An 11,248-nucleotide genomic window follows, 5' to 3' on the forward strand; every position below is an offset into this window, starting at 1 on the left:
AATAATTATGAGTCATTATGAGCCACTAATTTTTATTCCTTAGAAAATATATATAAATCTCAAGGTAACGCAACACAAGGATTGCTAATAAAAATAATTATTGTCAGTCACTATCGTACACACCGGCTCGCGCACACGTCCATAACTCAAACAGCATATAATACAATTTTAACAACTCAATAATCCTAAGTCACTCGGAAGGAGCTCTAAAATAGAAATATCACGCTCGCAGCCGGGTGTATAGGTACTACTATAACGCAACGATGAAGCGTGCGAGAGGATACAGTGTGCAGGTGTATATTGAAAAGGCCACAGAGAGGAAGAAGAAGAAGAAAAAAAATGCGATACGATTCGATGGTGTGTATACAAACAACACGTCGAGTCGAGAAACATCACGCACCCGCGCCAATATCTAAGGTTCGTCGTGTGCGCTCTTGAGCGAGCGCAGCGCGATTTTATCCTCTCTGTTTTTCTTTCTCTCTCTCTATCTTGGACGAATTATTAATGGGCCGACGATGATGAATGGACTATTCGGATAAATTGCGTAATGCGCCGCTCGGAGCACAGAGTGAAAATGGGCTTTATTGGGCTAAGGCCATCGTATGTGTGTGTGTGTGTGTATGTACCTGCGCACGGATTTTTGACGGATAAGGATAGCCCTCCCGAGAGAGAAACCCTCGTGTAGTAAACGTGTATTATACAAGAAGAAAAGTTGCGTCTCGCAAAGCTTGCGCGAAAGTACGTCTAGAAACGAGAAAGCTTTTCCTCTTGATTAGCCGGGGCCAGCGCGCCAATGATTTTTATTCGCTTTGATGGGCATGAGCGAAAAATTGATACGATATCGAATACTTTCTTTTTTTTCCTCTCTCTTCAGCGGTGCAGTTTATATACCGAGCGGAGGAAGAGAGATATTGGCATACATTATATACACGCGAGCGGCAATGAAATACGTACGTACGTTTTCCCCGAGAGTCTTTTTTCCTTGCCCGTACTAAAAACAATAAGGTAATTATGCTGCGAGTGCAACGAGAGGCAGACAGTCATAGAGAAAGAGAGAGAGAGAGAGAAAAAGCAAAAGGCCCGATGTACAACTGGAACGAGCATAAAAATATTAACGAGCCATATAAACCGAGGAAAAGTTATGAAAATTGCATCTAGCGAACGAACGAGCCCGTGCATGGTGTATACACCTTTTTGCCTTTCGGAAAGTAAAAGATCGTCGTTCGATGTTTCGAGGCAAAACTTATACAGCTTCTAGCACAGGCTTTGGCATTTCGGTATTTGGCGTCACCGCGCGAGACGAGGAGCTGCACGGAGCAGTTTATATCGTTCTGTGTAATTTTTAACGAGTCGCAAAAAGATACGCGATTCTTCCGGAAAGAAAAATATTCGCGTACATGTTATAAAAGTGCACTGCTGCTGCTTATTTGTGTATGTGTGCGCGCTCGAGAGGCAATGAACTCTCTCTTTCTTATAGAAGCCCGTCTATATTATATTATATTGTAATACAGGTGCATAATTTTTTAAGTGTGTATGTGTCAGTGGTTTCGAGTATTTTTTTGCACTCTCGTGTAGCATCGCGTTTGTACAATGGCGATCGTAATAACTTTCCGTGGCCGTGACTCCGGGTGCCGAAAGCTTGTGGTTTCTGCTATATAATATTATAATACGAATAAATTGCAGCAAAAAAAGCTTCGCACACGCTTCTCTACAGGTGTCACTTCATTGAGACATGGGCGAGGCGCTCAGTGGCGCGAAAGGGTGAAAAAGGACCATTATACAAATGTTAGGGTTCAGCCGAGTGCGAGAGAGCGCGTGGACTACTACTGTCGCATTACATATTTACGACTGTGCATTGTGTTCCGAGGAGACGTTTGTGTTGCCACATTTTTTGTCATCTTCGTGCGACCTTACGTATACGCACTTCTATCCTTTAAATATATTTCCGGCTGCAGTGCGGAGCAGCGCGTGTCAACGCGCGAGAAAACGAGAAATCACGTTTTTTTTATTCTTTACACGAGGGTCGAACGAGTCGCGTGCCGGAATTAGCATATCGTAATGTACGTATACACATGCTCGTATCAAGGTATTGAATCCAATTTTTGAGCCATGTACACAACAAAATACACTCGTGCGGATCCGAGCGAAGGTGAGATGGTCAGGCACTGATAATTGTGCGTACGCACTCGAGTCGATTCAAATTAGTCATACGAGACTAACGAAGTCAGAATCGACTCTCGGACACTTATCGCGATTCGTTCCCTGTATTACATACTCATTGTACTCACAATCTGTATAAGGGACAAATCGTTGATATCGATGTGCGGCTACGGTGTATTAAAGCGGCAGATCGTTATCGACGCGCGTCGGCAACTCTTTAACGCCGCTCGAATATAAGCTCGAATTTAAATTCCAAGGCGCGTGCAGTACACTGCGTAAGGGAGTGCGGGTGAAGGCTATATTGTATTATGGCTCAATCTAACGTTCCGAAATACGAGGCGTGCTTGGCGCACGAGCATGCGTGGTACACAGGGCGTTTGGTAATGAAGTACGAGGAAAAAAAATACATACGCGACGGATAAGAATATGACGATTCAACCCCCCTTGGACGAACGAAGACGCCTAGGGGTCCATTTATGCATGTTACCATAGCGACTCCGCGATCTGTAGAGTAGGTCGAATTTTCATATACTCAGCTCGCATTATAATGATAAATGCCGCGTATTTTCGTCTTTGCTCTATCACACATATTATAAAGCAACTAATATTTATCGAAGATAATTACCCAAGCAATGGTTTTGCACAGGTAAGAGATATCGGGCGAAACAAAAGCTCTCTCTCTGTCCGCGAGAATTTGGTCGTAAAAGCGCAAAAAGTACATCGAAGAATGACAAGTCAGCCAGCGAGAGCAAAGAGTTCTCGAGGCGTCGTAAAAACATTGCGAAAGTCCGAGGAGCCCAAGTCGACAAAAGGGGAAAAAAAGTATAAGGTAGATAAAAAAAAGGAAAGAAAGAAAGAAAGAAAAAAAAAATAAGAGTCCGCGAGGAGAAGAGCGCCCATAGATCGTTCCGTTACGCCGCCGCGCGAGTGAAGCGTAACGAGAAACGAGCGCGCGCCGATAAAAGTGAGCCTCGCTGCGTTCGGGCTCAAGCAAGTAAGGCCCCGCTCACTGCCGAGTATATACTACTTACTGCTGCTACTACTAGCCAGAGTAGCATAACGCGGGGCTCAATGTTAATCGCGTCTCTCTATAGCAGCAGAGACGCTGACTTTTTGCCATATCGGAGAGACGGTATTTTTTGCAATAGTCTATAGCTATAGCTTTCTCGATACTGTGTAAAAGGGTTAGTAATTTCCTCCGCGAGGATGTTGCCGCTGCTGGCGAGCAAGGAAAAGAAAAGAGAGAGGTGCAACCAAGTCGGCAGCGATGTATTGCGAACACACACACACAGAAGGATAGACCTACGATTATAATGGACATTTTAAAATTACGTTTTATGACTCGGACCAGAAGAGCGTGGAGCGAAAGAAATTTTCTCTCCACTCGATACACGTCGTGGTGAAATCGTAAGAAATTACATATTGACACATGACAATAAATTTTTGGAAAATCTTGCGACTGTGGCTGTGCAGGCTTATCGTAATTTTGCTATAAAAATATTTGAGAAAGTGATCTTACAGCTTTTAACGACGTAGCAATTTATTTAAAATTTACCTTGCAATGTGACAGAATAGCGCGAAAAAAGATAATAACAGAACTAATGAGTCAAAGCTCTGCTCAGAAAAGTTCGATTCCATTTCGGAGCAAACACATTGAGTATAAAATTAGATTGACAGTGAATCACAGTGATACCTTATAAACACAGCATTATACATTGAAATCACTTCTAATTAAAAAACGATTATTACAGCTCGGAGAACGATTAATTATTCAACTATGAAAATCGTACCTGAATAAACCCGCGTCGGGATCGGGCTCGATCGAAGATATACAATACAACCGAGAGTCCACAAACGATATAATTCCATTATTTTTTAGCTCGATAGCACTCGATGGATTTTATCAATTAACGTATATAAAATGAGACACTTTTTTATTGGCAATAATGAGGAAAAACGCGTGGATCGACTGTGCGCGCGTCCAGTAAGCTCGACGGCTCTCGATGTAGTGCTCTCGTGGCGGCTGCAGCGTGTCGTCGCCGATATTCCTTACGTATTATAAGGCACCAATGGGCGAGAACTCCGGTACCCAGCACGCAACGAACACAACACACCCCACCCGCTGCTCTGTCTCTCTCTCTCTCTCTTTCTCTCTCGGCGTTGTGTATAGGCACCTCGAACGCTCGCAGTGTATATACAAAATCCGCGACGATCCTTTTGTATTACAAAGTCTTTTTCCGATCACGAAGTCGCGCGAGCCTCCGACTCCGCAGGGTATACACACGAGGGAACATTGCCTCGGTTGCAAGCGATGCGTACCTATCGCTGCAGCAGGTATATAATGTGGAAAGACGACGTATTTTGGTCGAGTCATCGCAGCAGCAGCAGCAGACACAATATGATAGAGAAGCTCGACTCTTGGCTGTTTCACTTCTGGTTTTTTTTTCTCATTTCTTTCGTCATTATTTTTCCCTTGAGCGCATATACTAGCAGCGCTCGTGTGAACTCGATCGTCTCTCTCTCTCTCTCGCTCGCTCGCTCGCCGATCTGTATCGGTTGGCCGCGCGCGCGCGCGCGATGAGAAGCTTTTGCGCGAGTCTCTCGAGTCGCGAGAAGGAATTCGGGTTGATTGAACCTCGCCGATGACTCGGGCACTTGTGTATATTCGCTACCTTTTTTCGCACGTATCGCCGTATTAAAGTCATCTTGACAAACTCTACATGGATGTCTCTACTTAGATCTCGAAAATCCTTGTGAAAATTCCTCTTAGAATCGCTGGAACCACAAGCAAGCGACGCAGGGTATACCAAGCGCTTGATCTACGGAAAAAATGGATGCTCTAATCGAATAAAATCAATGCTTCCATATGTGGTGTGTAGTACAGTAGATACACGTATAGAAAATATATAGAGAATATGTGCATATATAGCACATAGAACGGAGTCGAGCTCCACAAGTGGTGCATAGTACAGCCAATCAGCTCTTGATCATTTACATGAAAGCCGCCGCCACCGCCGCGCGCGGGTCTATATAGATAGATGCAGACACAGTTGAGAGAGAGAGGAGGGGACAGCGATTTTCGTCCAGTCCACGTAAACCACACCTACCGATTCCTTTTCTCTCCGACTCCGACGTGCTACTACTACCGTATGTGTACTGTCTGACGCTCGTGCGCTTATGTATACGTGCATAATATAGCCATGTGTGCGAAGGGGCACGAACATTACGATATAATCGATACAGGCCATCGGGCCAATTTTGACCAATAGCCAATCGCTTCGTGACGAATGACGCCGCGACAGTTGTCGTCGATATATGTTATGTATACGGGAACCTGCCGGGGATTTGTTCGTTATTTATCCGACTACTGAAGTTATACATTTATTTACAAAAAAACTGTTTCAACATTAATTTTCATTGTGTCAGAAAAAAGCACTCGAGTTTTTTAAGTCTTTAATTGAGTTATTTTCAAAAATGACATAGTTCATTTATATAATTCATTGATTTACGATGGACGCCACTAAATTATGAAAAATAGTTTAAAATTTGAATGCTAACAAACGTTAATAATAAACCGTTTTATTTTATTCATCTGTTTATCCTATTATCATCAAATTGAATATATGAAACATTTTCCATGATGCTCTATTTCTTGACCCACTTCACACACCGTAAAATTATTTTTTCAATTTTTAATTTTTTTTTTTTCTGGTGAAATATCACTCGTAGAAAAATTTTTATTGCGTATTAGGCTAAACATCAATAATATAATTTTGTTGATAATACACAATGACTTGACGTTGTTCTGTTTACATTGCCATACCCAAATTTTAAGATCATGATTTGTAAATATTATTGAATAAAATCGAAAGCAGTTGATTCGACGTGTAACATTATAACTGATAGATCAATCGTAAGTGAGATTCTATGCAAGAAGGATGGAATCGAGTAATTTATTCAACTGCGCTGTCAGGTAATTTTTTTTTTATAAGAATGAAGATGTGGAAATATTGTCACACGAATTATTAATTTTATTGAAATCTTTACAGAGTTAAACAAGAGCCCAGAGATGAGTTGCTGATAGAAAGCGACGATTACAGCACGAAAAAGTGATTGGTTCATGAAAGATAAAGCTACGAAAACTACAAAACACGATGCAGACTTACACCACAGGAGGTCGTGCTGCTTAACCGTTTCTGAAGCTGCTTTATGAAAAGCGAAGCAAATCTCCACTGCGCTACGGAGTATCTACCAAATTTTCTAGCCATTGCAGCTTCCTACAAATGTCGCACGACCATGCACTCGAAAACGTTAAGTAGTTTTAGCAATTGACGAAGCTGCATGCTCTTTCGTAGTGCAATATTTTTCTGTTTAATGTTTCATGAATTAATCACTTTTCCGTGAAGATAATTGACAATACACGTGATGTTAAGCACGTTAACTTTTCTAAACCTTTACGAGAAAATTCGGTAAGTGTTAATGTTTACACCCCGCTTGCATTTGCTTTCAACGATGATTTTTACTTAAATTCAATTTTATTACAGGCTAAAATGCTTAAAAAATGCGAGGATAATCATGAAAATGAATTTAACGACATGCGAATCGAGTTTGAATCCGAACTCATGAAGCATAGTATGAATTTATTATCAATTAAGAAATTTGACAATTATTCTCAAAATCACTTGCAAAAATAGAAACTGTGGATGGAGTGAAAAAAGAATTTTTTGGAGGTGAAGCAAATAAATTTATTATGAATTTAAACCCTGATCTTAATGAGAAAAATGAATTAAGAAATGTTAAAAAAGAGTTTAACAATAAAAAGAGACTCAAAATATCAAATATCAATACGGTGCACAATAGTGTCAGGTCTGCATGTAATATCTGCAGCAAGACATTTTCAGTAAAAAAAGTCTCCAAAAACACATTAATTCGATGCACGGTAATATTACCTACGCATGTGATATTTGCGGGAAGACATTAACACAAAAGAGTCATCTCAAAACTCACATCGATTGGATGCCTAATGGCGGAAAAAAATTTGCAAATAAATCTTATCAGTACATTATGATACTGTCTATACATGCGATGCATATGAACAGAAATTTACACAGAAGCGTAGTATCAACTTCCACATTCTTAATAAACATAATGGTACCACCCACACATGTGATATTTGTCGAAAAACGTTTTCAAGAAATCGATGCAGTGCACAAGGGTGTCACACATGCGTGTGATACATGTGGCAAGATATTTTCACACAAAGTGGTGTCAAAAAACAAATTATTTCGGTACATAACGGTGTACGATATGCATGTGATATATGCGAGTCAAAATTCAGAAGAAAGATTTATCTCAAAATACACATTGATTCAGTGCACAATCATGTTGCACATCCATGCAAAGTATGCGGGAAGATATTTTCACAAGTATCAAGCCTATATTGGTACGTTAAAACACACGATAATATCAGGTATGAATGTGACCCATGCCGAAAGAAATTCAGATGGAAGAATAGTCTCAAAAAACATATTAATGCGGTGCATATCAAAATCAAATATCCGTGTAATATACGTGGAAAGATATTCACACGAAAGCACATTCTCCAATTGCATAACCGTACAATGCACAGTGGTATCATACACAAATGCGATAGATGCGGTAAAAGATTCACTTAAGAGAGACGTCTTCAAACCCACATCTAATGCAGTTCATCATTCTCGCATTATGACCTATCATTTACGATGCAATTTATTTGTGCAGAAGACTAATAAAAAAATTTTCATTTATATCAACATTATGAATTCTATTTATGTTATCTGACTGCATAAATATAACGTACAAATTTGTAAAAATCAATAAATTTCTCATGAAAATAAACGATAATGCTTTAATTTGAATAAATTTAAATGTTATATTAAATTGTACATAGTTTTCCGCGTATTACTCCATACAAGTAACTTCGATCTTTACATTACATTCCACGCTGGACCCACCCCCTAGCATTGATCTTAGGCTCGTACACGTTCGATGGCAACAGAAATCGAAGCGTCCATCCCCTTCATCGGTCAGTATTTTTTTTATCCCAAAATGGCGTCTCGGAAACGCGTAGGCAAGGACTATTGGCTAATTTCTTCGGCCCCCTCAAGGGGCTGTATTATAGTTTTCAGAAAAAATTCATCTCTCTGGAACGTGGGTATTTTTAATAAAATAGAATTGAAATTTTACCCGAATAATTATGAATTTCGTCTAGGAACTTCGATGAGAAGCATTTATCGAATACTTATTGTTTCTCTATCGTGAAAATAAAATTGTTCAAATGCAAGTTTAATTTTCTGTAAAAAATCCCATTAAAATGTATTAATGAAAAATCCTTCGGAACAATCCCCTTCATAATGCTACGAGCACGCATCGAAGATCAATGTTACCGTTCCTCCAAAACAATCTTAAATCTCGTCTCGTATCGACGTACGTTTCGCGGAAAGAAACTAAAAAAATAGTGGCAGTGCCCCAGCATTAGAAGCAGCAGCAGCGGCAGCAGCTTCAACGCGTCATCCCCGTGAGCAATCTATACGCATACACGAAGCACACATAACATCTGTCATAATCCGCGTATACGTGCCGCGCGGTGAGGCCCTTTCGGATTTTTTTTTCGCCCCGTTCGATATTTTACACGCGCAACGCGACGCGATTTCTTTTATCCTTCTCTCTCGTCTCTCTCTCTCTCTCTCTCTCTCTCTATCGCACGAAGGGGGAGAGTTTCGTAAAAGAGATCGTTTTGTCGCTACAAGGGTGATCCTATAGCCCCTTAAAAATCCTGTAGCTCTTTTTTTTATCATTCTATAGGCCATAGTTTCCGATCGAAGGTCGATACCTTGTGGGCATATTGTGTCGCTCGCTAGCTGGCGCAGCTCTTTCATTCACGAAACGGTAGCGTTTTTTATTCTGTTTTCTTTTTTTGTGCTTTTTTTCGGGCAGAAAAATGACCCGGAAACGGCTAATAATCGGCCCATCGTATACGCGCACATATATTCTCTCGTAATTTTTAGGTATGAACGTCGAGACTCGAGACGGCTAATTATACATCAACCCCGCGATACGTTTATATGAACGTGTATAGCCGTACGTACGATTATACTCACTGCACAGGACAGATTGGCTGGATCGATTCGAGCCGCAACAGCAGCCAACTCGGAGAGATTTCCAAGCACGTGACACGCGGATCTTAATACGTAACTTAATTATGCAGCCACGGGTCTCGCGATTTTGGAGTGATGTATGCGCGACGTTTATCGATCTTCGGATATGCTCTGAGTCGGATGCATATTCTAACATCGAAATGTGATGGAATCGTCAATGCAGTCGCGGCGCGCACGGAGATAGGACGCGTCTCTCTTTCTACCTCGAACCGATTTTTCGCCCATTGCCAATTCATTAACTTATTCATGTCGATTTCAGATGGAAATTATTTACTCGGATGGCTATTATTCCGGAGGTAAGATTCGGGTTAAATCGGATTATCGAGAAAATTGACTGACTCTTTCGTTCGACCGATTTTCTCTCGGTTTATCTTTCTTTTTCCTTTGCACATATCCTTCGATACTTACTACGTGATATTTTTTAGCAAATTCATAAGATATTTCACATAAATTGATAAATTATTGTAGGCACTATTTTTCACTTTTTTAAAATTCAAATTAAGCACTCTTTACTTTTGTCAGTCTTTCGCTATCCACACTCGAGGCGATTTTCCTTATCCCACCAAGAATCTTCGTGGCACATCTTCTCTAGTTTACGCGAGTACGAAGTTTAATATGTTCGTTCACTGCGTCGCCTCGACAATCGACTGACGATCGAAAATTTTTCGCTCTACGCGGATACGTCTCGGGCGCGTTCCTTCCTTATACAGTCCTGCGCTACATTATCATTATGATGATGATTCTAAACAACCCTTCGATTGCTCTCGCTCTCATCATCTTTTTTTCTTTTATTTTCCCCACTCCCAGAGAGGCACGCATGCGGTGGATGGAAAAAAAGTAGGCGAAAGGGTGGGGTGCCGGCGTTACACAATTTTTTTTTCATTCATTCTTCGCGTTTTTGAGGGGGGTCAAAAGGGTGCAAATAGGCGAGTATCACCCAGGTGCTGTTGTACCCAGAGTCCTAAAGGGATTGAGAAAAAAAACTGCGGGGTCCATGGCGCTGTGTACACACAAAATCTATACTTTTTTTTGGTCTATATTAGAAACTCGGTAGCGAAGTGCGCCAAGATTATAAGTATTTATCTTTATTTCATTTGAGGAGTATTAAGCGATTTATCGAGGTTGAGCTGGTGTCAAAATATAAGGATATTTGCTGAAATTTCATCTCTTCTAAAAGTCACAATAATCGAAAATTCACGAGACCTTCGTAGATAAAAAATGTTTCGACATACGACCGACATTGATTTTATTTATTTTTATAATCGAACGTATAAAGCTCGTAAATTTGGCGATTTTTGCGGTGCATTCTTTCCTTGGATTTTTAACGAGTAACAAATCAATACTTATTTTCAGCGCATCTTTGCATCGTGCGAAATACAATTTAGAAATATGAATTCGTATTTTTTATGACAAGCCGTTTTTATTCGGGTCCATTTTCGTTAATTTAAAAATTATTTTAAGAGGATTAGAAATCAAAGTCGTTACTGAAACCATTAAATTAAAAGATTACACTGATTACGACTAATTGAGAATTAGCAATATATGAATTATAATTTTTTTCTCAAACCAGAGCTTTGTGACTAAGGAACTGATAAATTATCATATTTTTATAAAGTATACCCAAGCTCAGTTAACGAATGATTGAAAATCAAAAATTTTTATGTCGCCACTATGTAAAATTATATTACAATCGATGGAGCTTTTATATCTGCAATAATCGGCACTGGCAGAAGATGCAAGAGTGTATGTCTACAGCAGCCATCGATTAGTCAGTTTTTGCGCGCGTAACATAGCGCCCTCTGCGTCCTACTGCGCGTAGATAAGGTAGGCTGCCAAATGACTTTTAAATATATTTTGCAATGTATTATGTGACGAAACGCGCAGTATTTTTG

At 40.2% G+C, this 11,248-nt stretch overlaps 1 long non-coding RNA gene across 1 annotated transcript; it reads left to right on the plus strand.

Moving 5' to 3' along the window:
- Window positions 1-6,072: 6,072 nt before the first annotated feature.
- On the plus strand, window positions 6,073-7,948 carry LOC111694417. The gene is made up of 3 exons (XR_002763626.1): window positions 6,073-6,133; window positions 6,210-6,629; window positions 6,705-7,948. It is a non-coding gene; the product is annotated as an uncharacterized LOC111694417 (long non-coding RNA).
- Window positions 7,949-11,248: the final 3,300 nt, after the last annotated feature.

This window comes from Trichogramma pretiosum, unplaced genomic scaffold (genome assembly GCF_000599845.2).
Source record: "Trichogramma pretiosum strain Unisexual culture from Peru unplaced genomic scaffold, Tpre_2.0 scaffold8, whole genome shotgun sequence".
In the NCBI taxonomy this organism is placed as follows: Eukaryota; Metazoa; Arthropoda; class Insecta; order Hymenoptera; family Trichogrammatidae; genus Trichogramma; species Trichogramma pretiosum.